Source organism: Quercus robur, chromosome 8 (genome assembly GCF_932294415.1).
Source record: "Quercus robur chromosome 8, dhQueRobu3.1, whole genome shotgun sequence".
NCBI classification, from domain to species: Eukaryota; Viridiplantae; Streptophyta; class Magnoliopsida; order Fagales; family Fagaceae; genus Quercus; species Quercus robur.
In genome coordinates, this window is record NC_065541.1 from 51,895,689 (window position 1) to 51,914,709 (window position 19,021).

The following is a 19,021-nucleotide window of genomic DNA, read 5'->3' on the forward strand; positions in this document are numbered from 1 at the left end:
TTAGTTTGGGTTTCATCTCGTCCTATGTTCTGGACGGATGAAACTTGCTTTGTATTTAGCTTGGGTTTCATCTTCGTCCTATGTTCTGGACGGATGTACCTTTTCATCTTTCCTTCGGAGAAAGGTTTATGGACGATATATCCTTGCGTCCAAGGATTTCATTCGTCCATGCTTGCTTTCTTTTTGCGGATCAATCTGAATGAACATATAAGGATTCCAATAATATATTTGAAAACAATATATATATTTGAAAACCCAAACTTATGTAAACATTCGTCCACAGGCATGGCACATGCTTATTAGCTAGTGCCTTATTGAATTTAAAAATACAAACCAATTCGTCCATGAATAGCACAAAAGTGAAAACACTAATGTACTTTCTAGGGGATTATTAAAATACTTAAAAACACTTAACAGTAGTAAAACACTTCTTCTCGTCCATACATATCGTCCAAGGACACCGGTGAAGAGTCAGCACTTATTGATGGTACTTCCTGAGGTGCTCAACATTCCAAGGGTGTTCCAGCCTCCGCCCATCCAAAGCTTCCAAATAGTAGGATCCTTGCCTTTTGCAGTTGATAACCCTATAAGGTCCTTCCCAATTTGGGCCAAGTTTCCCGTAGGCCGGGTTTCTTGTTGCCAAGGTAACCCTCTTCAAGACGAGATCTCCAATGTTGAAACGCCTAGGCTTTACCATAGCATCATATTGTCTTGCCATGAGATTTTTGTACCTTGCTGTCCTTTGTTCTGCATCCATCCTGACCTCGTCCATAAGGTCAAGGTTAAGACGGAGCTGTTCGTCATTTTCTTCAGTTTGGTACTTCCTGACCCTGTGGCTCGTCATGTGTACTTCTGCTGGTATAACTGCCTCGCTTCCGTAGGCTAGCTTAAAAGGAGTTTCTCCTGTTGGAGTTCTCGCTGTCGTTCTATAAGCCCATAAAACACCTGGTAATTCATCCAGCCATATCCCCTTTGCCCCTTCGAGCCGAGTCTTGATGATCTTCAGTAAGGATCGGTTCGCTACTTCTGCCTGGCCATTGGCCTGTGGGTGGGAGGGTGAGGAGTAATGGTTCTTCATTCCAAGTTGTTCACAAAATTCCCTGAAGGGTGTGTTGTCAAACTGTCGTCCATTGTCAGACACTAGTACTCTAGGTACTCCGAATCTGCATACAATGTTCTTCCAGACGAAGTTCTTGACATTCTGCTGTGTAATTTTGGCTAAGGGTTCGGCTTCCACCCATTTTGTGAAGTAATCTATTCCCACCACCAGAAACTTCATTTGCCGAGTTCCAGTCGGAAAGGGCCCCAAAATATCTAGTCCCCATTGTGTGAAAGGCCAAGGGGCCATCATTGGCGTGAGATATTCTGCTGGCTGTCTGGGAATGTTGCTAAAGCGTTGGCATTGATCACAGACTTTGACATATGCTTTAGCGTCAGCTTGGATGGTTGGCCAATAGAATCCACTTCGGATGACTTTATGGACGAGTGATCTGGCTCCCGAATGGTTCCCGCATGCTCCTTCGTGAACCTCCCTCAACATGTAATTTGCCTCGTCTGGAGCCAAACATCTTAAGAGAGGCTGGGAAAAACCTCTCTTATATAACACCTCGTCCATAAGCACATACCTGGCTGACTTGACCCTAAGCTTTCTAGCTTCGTCCTTCTCTTCTGGAAGCCTTCCGTCCTTTAAGTATGACACTATCGGGGTCATCCAATTTCCTTCTCCCTCTATCTGCATCAGTTCTGGAAGCTCTATGCTTGGCATGTAGTGTACATCATTCATCTCGTCCAAGGCCTCATTCGCAGATGCTTCCTTCGCCAGAGTATCTGCCTCCACATTCTCTTCCCTTGGGATTTGAACAAAATTTGCTTTTTTGAATTTCTTCACAAGGCGTACTACCTTCCTTAGATATTTCTTCATTCTGTCTTTCTTGGCTTCACATGTCCCATTGACTTGGCCTATGACCAGTTGAGAATCTCCCAGGACAAGTATTGAGTCTGCTTCTACGGACTTGGCCAGTTCCAACCCCTTTAAGAGGGCTTCATACTCCGCTTCATTGTTAGTAGTCTGGTATTGCAGACGGGCCTTGTATTTCAATTTGTCCCCCTCTGGCGACTGCAAAACAACTCCTATTCCTCCAGCATATAATGTAGACGATCCATCAACATGGACGACCCATTTGTTGTTGTACTCGCCTTCCCCCAGGTCTTCATAACATGGAGTGAACTCCGCAATGAAATCTGCCAAGGCTTGAGCCTTTATTGCACTTCTCGGTTGATACCGAATGTCGAATTCACTAAGTTCAACTGCCCACTGAACGAGTCGTCCTGCGGCTTCCAGCTTGTTCATTGCCTTCTTAAGCGGATGATCCGTCATGACATTAATGATATGAACTTGGAAGTAATGTCTTAACTTCCTAGAAGCCGTTATTAGTGCGAAAGCCAATTTCTCCATTAACGGATATCTTCCCTCTGCTCCTCTGAGTGCCCGGCTAGTGTAGTACACCGGCTTTTGTATTTTCCCTTCTTCTCTGATTAAAGCTGAACTTACGGCATGTGGGGACACCGCTAAGTATAGGTACAGTTCTTCTCCTTGCACAGATGGACTTAATAATGGGGCCGTTGTAAGATAATCTTTCAGGTCTTGGAAGGCCCTTTGGCATTCGTCCGTCCACTCAAATGCCTTCCTGAGGACTTTAAAGAAAGGTAAACACTTATCTGTGGCTTTCGAAACAAACCTGTTCAAAGCGGCAACTCGTCCTGTGAGGGATTGGACTTCCTTGATACTCTTCGGTGGCTCCATGTTCAATATAGCCTGGATCTTATCCGGATTTGCTTCAATTCCCCTTTGCGAGACCATGAACCCCAGAAACTTTCCCGACGACACTCCGAATGCACACTTGCTTGGGTTCAACTTCATCTTATATCGCCGAAGTGTTTCAAAGGTTTCTTGTAGGTCATCTAGATGGCTTCCTTCGTCTATGCTCTTCACAAGCATGTCGTCGACATAAACCTCCACATTCCGTCCTATCTGTGGACGAAACATGTGATTCACTAACCTCTGATAAGTTGCCCCTGCGTTCTTCAAGCCGAAGGGCATTACTTTGTAGCAAAACAAGCCTTGGCTGGTAACGAAGGAAGTTTTCTCCTGATCAGCTTCATCCATCTTGATTTGATTATATCCTGAGAAGGCATCCATGAAACTCAGCAACTGATGGCCGGCAGTAGAGTCCACCAATTGATCAATGCGTGGTAGAGGATAACTATCCTTGGGACATGCTTTGTTCAAGTCCGTGAAGTCTACGCACATTCTCCACTTTCCATTAGCTTTCTTCACCATCACCACATTGGCTAACCAATCCGGGTAATAGACTTCCTTGATGAACTTTGCTGTGGTCAGTTTTTGAACCTCTTCCTTGATTGCTTTGTCCCTCTCGGGAGTGAATACCCTCTTCTTCTGACGGATGGGCTTAAAAAAGGGGTATACATTCAACCGATGAGTAATCACACTTGGGTCGATTCCTGGCATGTCGTCATGACTCCATGCAAAAACGTCGATACTTTTTCTCAAGAACTGGATGAGGTCTTCTTTTGCCTTCTCCTTCATACATGTTCCAATTCTGGTAAATTTCTCTGGATCATCTTCTTGCAAGAGAACATCTTCCAACACTTCCGTGGGCTCTGCAATAACTCTTCTTTCCTCGATGCTCATTGTCTGCACCTGTTCGTCCAAAGCCATCATGGCTAAATAGCATTCTCTAGCTGCCAACTGATCTCCTTGTGCTTGTCCTATCCCGTACTCCGTAGGGAATTTGACTGATAGATGGTAGGTCGAAGTTACCGCCTTCCAACTATTAAGAGTGGGTCTTCCAATAATGGCGTTGTATGAAGATGCACAATCTACCACAAGGAAATTGACTTCCTTGGTTATCTGTTGCGGGTATGACCCTACCACAACTGGTAATGTAATGGTACCCACAGGCTGCACCTTCATTCCTCCAAATCCTATCAGTGGCGAGCATACTGGACGAAGTCGATCTCGTCCAAGCCTCATCTGTTGGAAGGCGGGGTAGTACAATATGTCTGCTGAACTTCCGTTGTCAACTAACACTCTCCTGGTTGTATAATCTGCAATGAGCAGTGTAATGACGATCGCATCATCATGCGGGTGATGGATCCTCTCAGCATCTTCGTCGGTGAAGGAAATGGTTGGCTCGTCCATTGATCTCGTCCTTGGTGATCGTCCAGAGAGCTGGACGCTTTGTACCGCTTTGAGATACGTCTTCTTTGACTTGGAAGATTGCCCCGTCGAGTTCCCTCCAACAATAATCCTTATTTCTCCTAGTGGGGGCCGGGATGATTCCTCCATTTTGCCTTTCAGCTTCTCATCTGTACGATCCCTTCCAACAAAGTGCTTCAACTTTCCTTGTCTGATAAGGTTCTCTATTTGCTGTTTTAGGTCATAACACTCATCCGTGTCATGCCCGTGGTCCCTGTGAAAGCGACAATATTTGTTCTTATTGCGCTTGTTGGGATCCCCTTTCATCTTCTCTGGCCATTTTAAAGCAGGATCGTCTTTGATTTGCATGAGCACCTGATTAAGTGGAGCATTCAGGGGCGTATAGTTCTGGCTTCTTCCCGAGGGACCTGTCTTCCTGCTATCTCGTTCCTTCCTATCTTCCGTCCGTCCCTTCTTTGGACGAGGGGCTTGTTCTGAGTGTCGAGCTGTGTGCGCTTCCATCCTTTCAGCTCTTTTCCTCTTCTTGGCTATGATTGCATCTTCTGCATTCATAAAGTTCTGAGCCGAATGGACGAGCTCGGCCATGGTTTGAAGCTCCTTCTCATATAGCTTGTGGATAAATAAATCCGAATTAATCCCGTTATGGAAGGCTGCCAGTAGAAGCTTGTCGTCCACCTCGTCCACACTAAGGGCTTCTCTGTTGAAGCGAGTGATGAATGACCGCAGGCTTTCGTTCTCCCCTTGTTCTATGGTCAGTAAGCTGGATGAAGAGCGCTTGTGCCTCTGTCCCCCGATGAAATTGTTAACAAACAACTTGCTTAACTCTTCGAAAGAACTTACGGAACTTGGGGGGATTTTACTGAACCAAACTCGTGCCGGGCCTTTAAGGGTAGTAGGGAAGGCTCGACACATGATTTCATCAGGGACCCCTTGAAGGTGCATTGTTGTCTTGAATGTTGCAATGTGATCGAAGGGGTCACGCGTCCCGTCATACGAGTCCAGGGAAGGTAGTTTGAACTTTGATGGTAGAGGGTGGCCATTGATGGAAGCCGTAAAAGGAGAGTCAGTCCTGTGAACCAAATCCTCTATAGGATTCGTTCTCCTCATGTTCTCCTTCATCTCCTCCATGACTTTCTTCATTTGGTCCATCTCCTCTTTCAAGTGTGGCACTGTCCGTGAAGTGGTGCCTCTAAACTGACTTCCAATCTCAGTATTCTGTGTGTCACCATGGCCTTGCGTCTGCCCTGCATGTTCCTCATGTGTCTGTCTCCTGTGAGTGATCTCCATCCTTAACTCCTGGTTTTGGCGAGTCAATTCCGCCATTGCAGCCGCCATGGATTGCATATTCTGAACGGATGACGTCTGCATGACTGGCGCAGATTGGCGATCACGCTGAGGATCACTTGAAGCGCCTCTGCTTCCCTGACGGCCAGGGCTAGTAGCCCTCGACCTGGTCCTGACCATCCTAACCCTTTTGTCGAGGAAAAGAAAGTCGCAAAACAACCTTCGCTCCCCACAGACGGCGCCAACTGATAGTGTTCGAAATCAGTAAGGTAGAATGGCCTGGCTTCGGTGGGCTGTTCAAGCGGTTGATGGCCTGCAAGGAAGAGAATGCGATCAAAAGAGGAGACCGGAGAAGACCGGTCGAACCCCCTCCGATGGAGAAGTTAGATTTGTAGAAGAATAAGTTCCAAGTGTTTTGGAAATGTGTCTGAGAGAAAAGACTTACCTCTGTCGGGTCCAGACCGGTCCCTTATATAGGGAGCCTGGGGCGGTTATTTGTTCAATAACCTCCCCAGGTTTTGTGGAATCCAACAACTCCGGAGTTAACTCCCTCAACGGATATAAAATGGTAACTGCTAAATGGAAGTTAACTTATTCGAAGGGTTTGTCGAGATAGTTGAGGGTTGCTGAAAGTCTAAGTGTTGAGGTTTCGTCCGTCTGGTATAGGGTGGTTTAGTCGTCCAAGGATATTTGACGATTTCTCATGGACGAACCTTATGGACGATCCTGTTGTCCATGGGAGACTTAAACTTATGGAGTGGTGCTATTATTTAATGGACGTTTCTCCTAATTCTGGGTTGACTCTTGGATCATCCTGCTCTGTAGGTTCTGGACGAATCCTTTGGACGAGCTGGAGATGGATTATTTTCCGCTTCTCTATCAGTACCTGAAAATATAGACTGCAAAGCATATAAATATGATGATAATTTTATTATTAAAATCTTATAAACCGTGGTAACAATGAATATGATTAATATGAGATAAACAATATAAAAAATATTAATGAACTAACAATTTATATATTATTATGATTACTATTAGTTGTGCTATTATTCCTGATCTAAACTCTTTCTTTAGGCAGGTGTAATGTGAATTATTAGTATTAAAATGAGTCTTGTAACTTAAATAATTAGTATCTTCTGGTATTTTTAATGGACACGTCCAGTGTTCAATCCCTTTCTCCTCTAAACTATCAAATTATCAAATAGTAATAGAAATCATGAGTCATGATCCTCACCTACTGTTTTGATAATAATCTAAAAAAAAAAAAAAAATCAATCAGTGCTAAGATGACAACTGACAGGGATGAGAACGTATAGCACACGAAGGGCAATTGGGCCTTGGTCTAACGGTTGGACAATTTTGACTTTAATGCAATGGGAGCATATCACTTTCAAATGTTGACAATACAAGCCCATTGAATAGGCCTGAACGTATAGCACACGAAGGGCAATTGAACCGTGGTCTAAGGGTTGGAAAATTTTGAATTTAATGCAGCGGAGCATATCACTTTCAAATGTTGAAAATGCAATCCCATTGAATAGGCTTGAACCCAATAAAGAAGATGACCTAATTAGGGAACAAGTTTCATGATGAAGTAAGTTTTCTATCACAACAATTTTGACAATTTTGGTCACAGCTTGCCTACGTGGCGAGATGTAAGTGGTGGGAAAAAAATGGTGAGTTCACAATTACATCGCTTACAAGTTGCCACGTGAACAAGTGACAAAATTGTGGAAATAGTTGTGATACTAGACTTACTCCTTGGCGCATAATATGTTATATATATATCATATAGTAAAAATAAAGTTTTAGAAGTCATGGTTCTCTATCCATGAATTACCCCATAAACATCATGAACTGATAATAAATATCCCACAAACCTCATGAATTGATAATGTGATAGTTTATTCAAGTTCCAGTAAATTGAAATGGAAAATGCTAAATGTATGACAAGTTTTACTATATAAAACTTACAAAGTAATGTGGAAATGAATGTGATTAATAGGTTTCAATCATCTCATAAATAAATATTTGAAGTGCCTTTTTGTGATTGAGGAAGCATTAATTTGAAAGCTCAATGTAGAAAAACTTGTAGTACTCGAAGCACCACTTGATTGAAATTCTATTCCAACTAAAACTCTAGTAACAAAAATTTCAAGAAATTTAAAATTAAAATTTTTATTTATTTGATAATTGATCTTACAAACTGTGGTAACAATGAATATGATTAATACAGGATCAAAAATATAAAAAATAATAATGAACTAAACTAACAATTTATAAATTATTATTATTATCATTACTATTAGTTATGCTATTATTAATGATCTAAACTCTTTCTTCTGCTTTTTTGATAGGATCTAAACTCTTTCTTTAGGCAGGTGTATTGTGGACCTACACAATTCGTTATTAATTAAAGTGAAATATTAGTAATAAAATCATGCCAAGATTCAATAGGTTAAATAGTTAGTATTTTTCCAGTGGGTTGTTGTTGTGGATTAGTTTGAATCTTTTGGCAGTATAAATTGAAATTGGTCCAAGAATTGTGCTTGGTTGGGTTACTGAAGAGTATAATAGTAATATACAACATGCTTGTCTTATAATGGATTGCAGGACTCTCATTAACCAAATTTCTCAACCAAAGATGAGTCATTATTTTTGTGAAGCTAACAAGTGCATTGATGCTATGGCTAGAAGAGGTGGTGGTTTTGATCAGGACTTTATGCTTTTTGATAGCCCATATGTGGACTTATGTATGTTGTTGTATTATGATAACTCGGGGTTGTACTATGAAAGGATATGTCCTCTGAATTTTAATGCCTTTGTTTTTGTTTAGTTTATGAAAGTTTGATGATTACCAAAAAAATGTGTTTTTTGGTGTTTCCAATGGATCAATCTTGAGTTCAAATCCTCCTCTCTCTTAAACTATCTAATTATCAAAAAGTAATAGAAATCATGAACCACTCCCTCACCTACTATCTTGATTATGATCTTTTAAAAAAAAAATCACAGTACTGCTAAGATGACAAGGATGAGAACGTATAGCACAGAGGGGCTATTGGGCCGTGGTTTAGGAGTTAGAAAATTTTGAGTTTGATGCAAAAGGAGCGCATCACTATCAAATTTTGACAATGCAAGCCCATTGAGTAGGCTTGAATCCCAAGAAGATGACCCAAATTAGGGAACAAGTTTCCTAAACGCATGATATGTTAGATATCTCATATAATAAAATGGGTTATGCTAACGAGTGCTCTTAGGGTACTGATTAAGAATTTAGTTATAGAAAGTTTTTATGGGAAAAGAAAAAAAAAACAATTAATGTTTTGACAATTTTTTTCATTTCCCATAAAAATGATGTCAAAATTTTCTTAAAATGAATTCTTAACTAGTGCTCCAAGGGCACTGGTTAAGTATCTAGTTAAAGAAAGTTTTTATGAAAAAAGAAAAAAAAAATTAATGTTTTGACAGCTTTTTTTATTTCCCATAAAAATGATGTCAAAACTTTCCTAAAATGGATTGTTAACAAGTGTCCTAAGGGCACTCGTTAGCCTGACCCATAAACTAATGTAATAATTAATGTAATTAGTGGGCTCCAATCACCTCATAAATGAATATTTAAAATGCCTCTTTGTGATTGATGATGCATTAGTTTATAAACTCAATGTAGTAAAACTTGTACTACTCCAAAGCCCTACTTGATTGAAATTTTATTCCAACTATAATTCCAGTACAAAAAATTCCAAAATTTTAAAATTAAAATTTTTATTTATTTGATAATCAGTCTTATCATATTAAAACTTAGGCACTAAATTCAATAATATTAGTAAAATGTTTTATTTCATTTACATATATACAGTGGTGGAGCTAGAATTTTAGTCTAGAGGGGGCAAAATTAAAAAAATATATTAAAAGTAAAATTAATCTAAAAAATATTAATCAATAATAATAACAAAACAATGGTAAGAAAATATGAATATATTTCATAGTATTAAAAAAAAAAATAATAACAAAAATAACCAATTCATAGTCATAGCTACAACAAATTTTGCAAATTGATGTGGTAAAAATGTGAGTAGTGTTACTTGAACAATATAATGAATATATGTTTGAAATTATTTTTTGTGATTGGTGAGATGCTAATTTGTAAGACATAAGTAGTAAAATTTATAATATTTCTAGCATCACTTAATAATAAAATGCTATGAAATGTATCACAGAAAAAATGGTAAAAATAAAGATATTAAATAAAAAATAAAAAGTAGTGAAATAGGTGCAAGACAGACAAAAACTACTTATGAGAATAGTGAAATGGTGAAGAGGTTACATGGTTCGGGAGAATAACCTTTTCTCCCTTTATTTTTCCTGGGTCACTTTCAAGTGGGTGTCCTTTTTTTTCTTGTTCTTTTTTTTTTCTCAATGTCTCAGGGACTAACTAGAGTAGACTATGCAAGGATGTTTTAGGAGTCAGAGGGGGCAGGTGCCCCCCCTCGCCCCCCTCTGGCTCCGCCCCTGCATATATATTTTAATAAATCCATGCATGAAACGAGAATACTTTTAGTTAATCTAAAATTTTAGAAGACGAATTCATATAAAAAAAAAAAAAAAACTAAATTTGAGAAAAAAAAAAATCCAACTTCAAGATTAATTTCTTTAAAAAAATATTTATTTTCCTAAATTCGAAGGTTGGATTCAAGGCTTTTGTGGGAATATAGGCTTGATAAGACAAAAGTGATTGCCTTAACCGACTTTTTCGTAATTCCATTGCAAGTTTTTTTGTTACCCAAATAGAATGGTAACCTTCAATTGTTAGTCTCTTTCTTATACCCACTTGTTCTGTGTGATTTGTGTATGAAAGCGAAATTCCTCTCTAGCTATTACTTGTAGTACCCCTTGCAAGTTTCCATCAATATAAGAACTCTTTTTGAGCCTAAGCCTAAGTGAGGACAAGATTGGCGAGTCCAGTATACTCCATTGAATGTGTTTATATCACTTGCTAGTCCAAAATTATCCCTCACAGCTCATTAAGTAGTTGACTATTCTTCGGGCAGTTTAGTCTTTTTGGGTGTTAAGTTACCCCCAATTGAAGGGCAGAGTTATGGCTGATCGCCTTAAGGAGTATAGGCCAGAGTATCTGATTCCAAAATATTACATAAATCAGCAGAGCTAGGATAATCTAAAATAACAAAATCAGAAAGACAGGAACAGCCTTCCTTAGCAAGCTTGTCCGTGCATCTAATTCAACGTTATTTTACTTTTCAACTAACAAGCCAATTGCTCTCCCCAACACCACAGACTACGACTGAAGTAGTAGTCATATGTAAGAAGGTCAATTCCAATCCCCCCGGCCCATTGGCTTCTTAGCAGAAGATTTTGGACTAGGGCCGGTGCATTGGGTATTTGATAAAAGGGTGATTACAGTTTATCTCCCTGTGATTCGACTAAATTCACGTTACATATGCATGATTGGAAAGTTGACACTTTACTTAGCTAAAGATTCACTCCATTTGTCTCATGTAACCCACATTTTGTTAAAAATTTGGCTATAAACTTGGTTTTGGCATTGGCTATAACTCCCACTAAAAAATTAACGTGACTACATATTTTGAAAATCCAATCGTCGGAGTGTAAGTTCTTTATATCCTTACCATGTATGTCAAATTTCATGTCAATCAAATACTATTTACTATTCAATCTATAAAATTATATTTTATGCATAATTTTAGACTACCAAAAATTGAAATTTAAATATTTGATTGATGACATAATTATTAATCTTTGATATTCTAGAAATTTTGCAAGCATGAAGAATATAAGAAAAAAATGTAATTAATCCAATAGTGAATTTGTTAAAATTTATGTCCAATAAAAAGATATTGGGTGGAGTTGTAGTCTTAGGTTACAATTAATTTTGTAGCCAAATTATTTCATTTTTTCTTATATCCTTCATATTTGCAAAATTTCTAAAACATCAAAGATTAATAGTTATGTCATCAGTCAAACATTTAGATTTTAATTTTTTGTAGTTTAAAATTATACATAAAACATAAATTTATGAATTGAATAGTAAATATTAAATAACATCCGATTAATACGAAATTTTATATGTGTTTTAACGACATAAAAAACATGCAATTAAAGGGTTAGATTTTTAAAATATGTAACCATGTTAATTTTTTAGTGAGATTTGTAGCCTTAGGCTACAACTAAATTTGAAGTCAGCCTTTGTCCAAGAAAAAATATAATCCAATAATGAATTTGTCAAAATTCACATCTAATAACAAAATATTGACTAGAGCTATTAGCTACAAGCCTACAACCAATAAATGACTTTCCCTTATGAGTTGGCAAAAGTACTTTATGAATGTTAGATTGTTAGTGGCCAATAATTTTATTATTCAATTATAAATCATTGGTTTTAAACGTTACCTTAACTGGTTGAAGTTATTGTTATTAAAACAAATTTGACCACTAAACCAGTTATGATATTTCCATTTACATAATTCAATGCATTTGTCATAGCATTTTACATTTATCTATCCATCTACCATATACCTTTAGCCATTAAATTAAGAATCCGAATTTGATAAGAATGGGGGTGTAAAATTCATCTTTTACACTATCTAATAAGAGATTGCCACATCAATTTTTTACTTAAAACTTAATACATTCTATCACATATAATAACATCTTTATAAACTCAGTTGAATTGGATTTTCAAATGAGTATTAGAATTGATGGGTCAGGCTTAGGTTCAGTATCCAGTAGTACCGGACTTATTGAGATGATGACATGTGTCCACTTTTAGACACGTATCACCATCTGACCACTAGGTGCATTAGACCTAAACTAAGTCATTTTGATTGGGTGTGATTGTGTCTAGTTTTTAATATGTAATATAATGATGTGACATGTTGGGGTTGAAGGGTGTAAAACATGAGTTTTACATCGCATTTTTATAGAATTTAATCTCTTTGTCATTGTAGATAAATAGATTATTCCCATAAAAAAAGAAAAAAAAAAGAAAAAAAGAAAAGATATATAGATTATAGACCTCCATAAGCGGCTAATGGGTTGTGTACATTTAAATATTTGAAAGAAACATTAAAGAACGTGGAAATCCATACATTAATCTAGAAATCTATTTTCCCTTTTTTTTAAAGCATATTTACAATTATCTTGTCCTTGCCTTCAATCCAAATGGACTACTAAAAAAATATTGGGTATACACATAGTCATAGAAGTGAAAGTTCCATGAAAAAAATAAAGGGTAAATTGCAAATTTCATCTCTAAAGTTTGAGTGTATTTGGATTTTACACTCTAAAGTTTCAGAATTTGGATTTTGCCCCTTGAATTTTAGGGGTGTTTGGATTTTACTCCTTAAAGTTTGGGAGTGTTTGGATTTTACATCCTAAAGTTTCAAAATTTGGGGGTGTAAAATCCAAACACTTCAAACTTTAGGGGGTAAAATCCAAATTCTGAAATGTCATAGTGTAAAATCCAAACATCCCAAATTTCAAGAAGTAAAATCTAAATTCTAAAATTTTAGAGTGTAAAATCCAAACACCCCCAAACTTTAGAAGTGTAATTTACAATTAATCCAAAAATAAATAAATAAAGAAGCTGAGAATATTTTTTTAATAGATATGATAGCATTTGAATAAATAAAGTTGGCTTTATAATAATTGCTTCCATCATCATGCCAAGATATCAGCTGGTTTACTCTTTCTAGATTGTCACCCCCTTTAGTCTCTTAGATAATTTGCTACCAATGCACTAAAGTCTAAATAACATGAAAGCATGAAACAAACATTGGGATATATAAGTAGACACAATAAGATGTAAGTTTAATAAGGTTTTAATTCTCAAATATCATTCATTAATGAGTTAACATTTATGGTAAATTTTTTTTTCTTAGATAATTAATGGAGAAATAAATTATAAATATTATTATGATCGCAAAACCTAGCCTCATCACAAATTTAGAATTGATATTACTCAAATAATTGATAGGCACATTCGAATACATGGCTATATATTCTCAAAAAAAGAAAAAAAAAAAGAATACATAGCTATATAAATTGTATTTTGATATAATCTCAAATTCTCACAAGAAAAAACCACCAAAATGTATCAACTAATTTGGATAAATTATAAAATGTGCGCTCGGACAAATTTGTTTTTCCTCAATTTTCAATCATTTTCTTTTTTCTCTTGTCAATCAAATAGACACTACAAGAAACTTGATATGTTTTGACTCACGTTTTTTGAAGGTTTACAAAACACCCTGGAAATAAACGCTAAATGATGAACACACCTGATATAAAGCAACCTTATTTCATGGGTCACAATTTTTCAGATGAATTGTCAAAATAAATTGCTCCATACAACCACTATTTAAAAAAATAAAGATAAAGATAAAGATATAACAATTGTTTCAAGGTTGCATAGGTCTCGAAATTTTTGTTTGAGGGTAATGTAGGCCTTCAAAATTTCTTTTTAGAAGGAATTTGTTTCAAAGGTTATCAAGGGTTATCCAGAGCCTCATAATAATATTTTTTGAGGGCCTTTCATACTTTTTCCATGGGTTTTGGCCCTAAAAAAAAAACCCTACTTTTTTGTAGTGAGAAGAAGCTACATTTCCTTCCTAGGCTTCCTTTTCTTTCATCTTTTGCCCGTTCCAAACTCAATGTAAGAATGACAACATACAGTGTGGATTTCATGAAAACAAGTATTACCGAGCATTCTTTTTCAACATACCTTTTTAATTTTTAGAATCCTTTTTCAACATGGGTAATAGATAAGAACTTTATTAATGAACTAATAATTTTATGGGAAGAACTCCAATCCAACTGAATCTACTCATTCCTACTAATTTTTATTTAGAGGTAAGATACGATATATTTAAAAATCAATAAATGTCATGTGTCGCATGTACAGCTAAAAATGAAAGGGAATTATAGGGAATCCTCTTACATAAATTATTATTATGATTGCTATCAGTTTTGTATGTACACAATTCGTTAATAATTAAAGGGACAATACTTGTACTAGAAATCATGACCTACTATATCAATTACTATCATCATCATGATGTTGTTGATTAAAAAAAAAAAAAATCATTCAGTCAGAGACTCAGAGCTAAGATGACAAGAATGAGAAGGTGTGGCAGCACACAAAGGGCTATTGGGCCGCAGTCTAGTAAAATTTGAACTTGAAGCTAGGGGAGCAAATCACTTTCAAATTTTTACGAGGCAAGCCCATCGAATGGGCTTGAACCCGAATGAGGTGACGAAATTAGGGAACTAGTTTGATGAGGTTTTTTGCTAAACAGTTTGATGAAGTTTATGTATGTAACACTATCATATATCATATCACATACTTAGGATAGTTTATTGTTGATAAAAACTTTATTGTTTAAGCAAGAAATTTAATATTTATTTTGATTTTTATTATAATTTACGTTTTAACATAATATAACTTACCCATTAACATAATTTGGTGTTGGTGTGTGAATGTATTCCCTTATCTCATCCCTCTTCCCTTATATATGTGTGTGTCTATGCATCAGACAAGGATATTATTACTAGTTAATATAAAATTTTATAATTTTATTTAAACCTTAGAGTTTCTACTAAGTTTCCTTTAAACCTAAAAGTTTGAAATAAATTTCATGTAAACCAATTGAACACATGATGTTTAATGGGATTAACCAAAAATTAGAACACATTATTCAAGAATTATTATATGCAACATGTGTACCATAGGATCAGAAAGTGAGAATGATCAACATTTGTGAGTAAATGAGAAGAATGTGTATTAACTAATGTACATAGGCAAGTGTTCCAGTTATCTTTGTTTGAGACATTGCACTACAATTTTCAAATGGTTTTTTTTCTTTCTAATTTGAGCCATTCACTCTCCAAAAGGGTACCGTGTCCTTACATTTGATTCTTGTGTTGCCTTGTTTTTTCAACACACTTCTTCGCAGCTTTATATTGGTCTCAGGCTCTTATCCCTAACAAAATTAAGTGAAGCCTATATAAAATTCCCTGAAACCCCCTCAAATTGATGGTGGTAAATTTATCTCGTTCTCTCTAACACTATGTATATTATTAAATCCAAGAAATAATAGTTTCAACCATGAAAGGGAGAAAATCATATTCCCCTTTATAAGTTTGGTCCTCTTAATTCAAAATTTGGCCAAAATTTGGCATTCTTAATTCTACTTTCAAGAATTCTTATGTTCACATTTGGACTATTTGCCATTTGGATACTTCAATAGGATGAGGATCGGAGGATGGGTAGTTGATGTTTTTTGTTCTACTTCAATAGCCAATTCTTCTTAGCACTAGGCGTGTTCAAGATTCGACCAATACTAATGAAACCGGTTGGCATTGAAATGATCCGATCTGACTGATACAAAGCTCCATCGTAAGTGTTTGATGTGATGGTTGGTAGAGATTTAGGCATATTGAAAGCGGCTGGTGGGCAATCAGTGGCTATTTTGAATTCCAATGAGAAACCGCACCACACCGGTGTGTATATATATTTATTTGCTATAATTTAACATATATATAATTTATATATAGAATTACTATAGGTTTCAGTAGAGAGAAGGTGTGAAAGTGCGAGTTTGAGAGAGGCAACAAAGAAAAAGGAGAAATGGCGTTAGAGAGATATAGGTTATTAGGAAATGTTAGGGTTTTTAAAAATTTTAAATCTAATACCAAAATGATGTCGTTTGAACTTGATATTAATTTTAATATTAGTTCAAAAAAAATGTCATTTTGGTATGAGATTTTAAAAAATAAAAAACCTGAAACGACGTCATTTCAATTACAAACCCTAAACATATCTAGATCCCCATTTTAGTTCCCCACCTCTCTCTCTCTCTCTCTCTCTCTCTCTCTCTCTCTCTCTCTCTCTCTCTCTCTCTAATATTTCTTGCCCATGATCCTAGCAACGTCTTCGCCTCTCCTTACTCTCTCCCCCTACTTATCAACCTCATCCACTTGCTCCTAGCGGGCTTTTGATGCTCCTCCTTGCAATGTTCTATCAAGGTTTTTTTTTTTTTTTTTTTTTTTTTTTTTTGTGATTTGAAAGAAGACATTTTTTAAGAGAGATTTTTGATTTGTTTGTTTTATTTTGTTTTATCTTTTGATGGTTTTTTTCTTTCTCCAGTCTTTTCTTTCATTTTCTCAGCAAACTAATAGCCCATTGATTTCATTTTTTTTTATTCTCGGCAAACAATGAAGCGTTTGATTAACCTTGATGATGAATTGGTCAAAAAAAGAAAAAAAAATCTGTGTCTAATGGATTTGTTTCAATTTGTCAAATAATCAAGTGTTTGCTTTCTTAGTGATGTTAATTTGTTTCAATTTGTCTCTATGACTCTATGTTCGTTTAATCTTTAGAGTTTGTAATGATCGTTAGCATGATTTTGTAAAATTGATTTTATTTGCATTTGGGTTTTGTGTTTTGGGTTTATTATTCCAAACATGAATGATGAATCTCATATCTGTACTTGATATTTAGCGGTTAATTGGAACTTACTGGTTGAAAAGTTAGATAATACACGTGCTTGATCATTAATTTTTTTTTTTTGGGGGGGGGGGGGGGGGGGGGCTTGCGATCATTAATTGTTTTGAGTTAGATAATTGAAATTGTTATTTTCAATGCTTTAGTTTGTGTGTGTGTTTTGTTTTTTAACGCTTCGGTCGTTTGATGATAATCGGAAATCTAACAGATGACTCTATTTGACACTTGTGCAAAGTTTAAGGACTAAATTGGCTAAATTAAAAGTTTAGGGGTGTAATGACCATCAACTCAAAGTTCAAGGGGTGTGTTGGTATTTTTCCCAAAATATATCAATAAAGTTCCAAAGCGTAGAAACCAAGCCCAGCTCATGTAAATTTCTATTCCACACCCCAACGTTCAAAGCCAAGAGCCCTAACATAATTTGGGGCCTAAGGCAAAAAGTTTATGTGGGCCTTTAATATGTAAATATTAATTAAAAAAATTATTTAATACTAATAAAATCAAGGTTAATTTGATAAAATTAAATATATGATTTGATGAATAATACTAACCAAACTAATGTTAACCTCATATAGAGAATTGAATATCATAGTTGAACTATAAATATTAATAAAAAGAAATAAAAATATATTACGATTAAAAAAGATGCTTTATTTTGGATATATGACAATGCATAGTTAAGTAAAGTTGTAATATAATTTTTATTTTTATATCTTGTTTTTAAGATAGAGAGATAGATATTATTTGGTGTGTGACATTGTAGGTAATCAATTTACAAAAATTAAAGTTTCAAACTATTAGTGGAGACTAATCTATAATTGATGATTTAACACATTTGCAACATCTTTTTGAAACATTTTAGGGTTTCAATTGGGTTAAGGTTCTACTGGTCTCATATATTGAGAGTCTTAATAGATGAAAAAGAAAAATGCGCTAATTTTTATTTTTATTTTTTTTATATATAAGATAAAATTCTACTCTAGCCTAATCTAAGTGTATATGTGTGTAAAGCTCTTTCTTGAAGACTTGAACCCCGACCCTTGTCCCCCACACTCTACAAGCACTTATACTTGTGAAGTGACTATCGCACTAAGGGTGTGCGGTGGTAAAAATGCGCTAAATAAAAGCACTATAAAATGTTCAAAATAAAACGTGACATTGACTCTTATTGATGAACTTCATCAATTTAATTAATTAATGTTTATATCACTTTTTTTGTAATTAATAACATGGCAATTTATAAGTCAATAATAAAATTTGTAATATCCTTAACATCACTAATATAACCGCACACCCTTGGTGCAGTGGTCACTTCACAAGTATAAATACTTGTGAGGTGTGGGAGGTAAGGGTCAGGGTTCAAGTCTCTAGGAGAGAGCTTCACACACATATACACTTAGATTAGGCTAAAGTAGAAATTTTATCTTGTATAAAAAAAAAAAAAATCACTAATAAAAGTTTCAAAAAAAAAAAAAACCACTAATAAAAAAAAAATGAATAAACTTTTAAAAATTATATATAATTTTATAAAAAAAATTAGGCATTTAACTACGGGATGTGGGGTCTTTTTTTTCCTAAGGAAAATTTTGTTTTTTAGTGGGGCCTTAGGCTTAGGCCTTGGGCCGGCCCTATTCAAAGCCCCTATTTTTTTAAGTAACAATTTTGGCAAAAATGGCCCATTACCATCAATTTTCAAAATATTTTGCCTAGAAACACTGTTTCCAAACTATATAGCAATATACCACTTTTTTAGGTACTCGAGCTTGTCAAGCTCGAGTACCATGTTTTTTTAATCCACTATTACCCCATATTCAAGGAGCCCTATAGTGGCGTTTTTAAGCCCTATAGTGACGTTTTCGGGCCAAAAAACGCCACTATAGGGCCCCTTGAACCTGTTATGGGACTCATAAAAAATTTTTGCAGGAAAACGCCGCTATAGGGCCCAAAAACGTCAC

The 19,021-nt window shown here is 35.7% G+C and overlaps 1 protein-coding gene across 1 annotated transcript in view; it reads right to left on the bottom strand.

Annotated features, from left to right (window-relative positions):
* Positions 1–19,021, bottom strand: part of LOC126696948 (uncharacterized) — a 64,318-nt gene that overhangs the window by 26,238 nt on the left and 19,059 nt on the right. The window lies entirely within an intron of this gene.